This window comes from Palaemon carinicauda, chromosome 20 (assembly GCF_036898095.1).
Source record: "Palaemon carinicauda isolate YSFRI2023 chromosome 20, ASM3689809v2, whole genome shotgun sequence".
Classification (NCBI taxonomy): Eukaryota; Metazoa; Arthropoda; class Malacostraca; order Decapoda; family Palaemonidae; genus Palaemon; species Palaemon carinicauda.
In genome coordinates, this window is record NC_090744.1 from 92,384,631 (window position 1) to 92,387,130 (window position 2,500).

Sequence of the window (2,500 nt, forward strand, 5' to 3'; positions counted from 1 at the left end):
GAATTATGTACGAACGTGCGACACACGGTTGGTACAACACACACGAATAGCCAAATGTTCCATATTTTCTTATAACATAATTAAAAGAAACACGAAGCAATCATCCAATGGAATAATCTATCCTACAAAGCCTCGCTATTCAACGGAACGAGGAAACTATAGTGATTTAGCCTCTGTAATCGTCTGCCAATCGTGTCATTATGTTTCTCCTAAACAGAATTAGTTAAATATGCTCTAGATTATGGAAAATATACAACTGATAATTACATGGAATTCTAGTAACAATTAAATTGCATTTGTCAGCAACTTTAACTACCATTGACAGATTGCCACTTCATTACCATATAAAGTTATAAATAATCTCACTTTTTATTATCCTTTTTTATATATGTATGAGTACAGTTAGAATTATCTTCAAGTTTGTTAGAATATAATCTATAAACGGGATATGCCTTTTTTCTTTTTCTTTTTTTTTTAGATTAGTAAATATCTGTATGCGAAAGCATAGTTATATTTGGCAGTATTTTGTGTAATGAAATTATTCATTAATTCTTATTTATTCTCACACAATTTTTTTTTTATTTGAAAATGAATGAAGAATTTTAAGCGTGAATGTTTCTATAAACTTGAATAAGAATGATGGAATGAACAGATAGTTCCTCTGGTAATAACTGCTCATGGTGTGAGTGCAACTGATTTAATGCTTAGAGTCCTTGTATTGAACTTATATCCCCTCCTTAAAAACATTTTCTTATTGGCTACTGAATGTTTGAGATCCCAGTTTATTTGATTGGTAATTTTCCCAATATGCATATTTTCGTTAGCTATGTTCACTCCAGTCCACGCAATCCATCATTGAAAATAGTTACATGAATTTTCAGATGTTGTTTCTCTTCATCATGGCGGTGTCCATTCTTCTAGGAACTTCTTGCCAACCTGGTAACAACCTAGAGGAATTTAAAGATACCAGTGATGACTGGTCTGAGACCAGAACATCGCTTAAACAAGACCTGGAAACTGTGAATGAAAAACCATTTCTTAATCATAAAACAATGCCACATTCCATCTTGTCGGGGTCTGGGATTGTAAGGAAATTCCTTAGTCGAGGTTTCCAGCAAACGCTTCATCTTCGAACTGACATCCCGGAGGATACGAAGGATCAAATAGTCATTGAAAGAGAAGGTCCGACAAAGGTAAGCAAGGTAGATTCGGGCCCCGTCATCCAAACATTAGATTCACTGGAGGTCACCAGTCTGACGATGAATAAAGAAACCTTATTTCCCAAAGAACGCACTGTGATCAGGACCGATTTTTCCCCATCCGATCTGCTCATATACATCTTAGAAATAATTTCCAAAGATTACAACGTTATCCTCTTACATGACGATCATCCTGAAACGAGGAACGATATTAGCAGTCTTCTGTACAACGAACGAAGTATCAAAGTGATGATAGTAAACATCAGTGACCAACAATTAGCTCACGAACTGTGGATGGGAGATTATAACGATGGAATGGACGTCCACATTCTCTTTTTCCGGGAAGTGGTGACCGTGAGGGCCTTTGCCGACAGTATGCCTGCTCTGTTATGGGCCCCTGATCATCTGCTGTTGATCAACGCTGATGAGGCTGAGGATGCAACGGTCCTCTTGGGCCACGGCATCTTCAGCCACAGTCCCTACTTCACTCTCCTGCAGTTGGACCAGAGGATCCAGTCTCGCTCCGTCTATGAGATACTGATCTACGAAGCCTTCAGAAAACGAAACAGGGTGACAAGAAGAGGGTTCGTAGACTCACTGAAGGGTTTCTTGACCTTCGACGCTCTATTTCCAGACAGATTTGAGAGCTTCCACGGGTACTACTTCCACCTCTCAAGTTGGGTCGATGATTTCCCCTACATGGTGCAAGGGGAGACACTGGAGGACACCTATGGAATGTGCATATACATGCTAGATGAAATAGCTGAACGTCTTAATTTCACTTACAAGGCAAGTATATACATCCATCATGTACCTAACTATAATGGATACAATAAGCGTATATTCTTCATTGGCTGCGAGCGTGTCCAGCCTAAAATCTTTAGCATGCTCTGCCCACATTCATCATGAACGACCACCACTTAAATGGTCTCTGCTCTGCCGAGGCTCTTTTTCATAGCAAATAAACATTATCTCATTGCTCCACTGTTCTGGCGAACGATACACGTATGTGTGGCTGGCGTGGGTCACTATTTAATTATCTGTGATATGTTTAATATTATCATTGTTATGTTTACATGGATCAACTATGAAAAGGTTGCTGCCAAACACGATGCTTTTGGTCAATGCATATTAAAGATTTTAGGCTGGACCCTTTTTTTCTCTCTCTCTCTCTCTCTCTCTCTCTCTCTCTCTCTCTCTCTCTCTCTCTCTCTCTCTCTCTACATACAAGAACAAACACACACACACACACACACACACACACATATATATATATATATATATATATATATATATATATA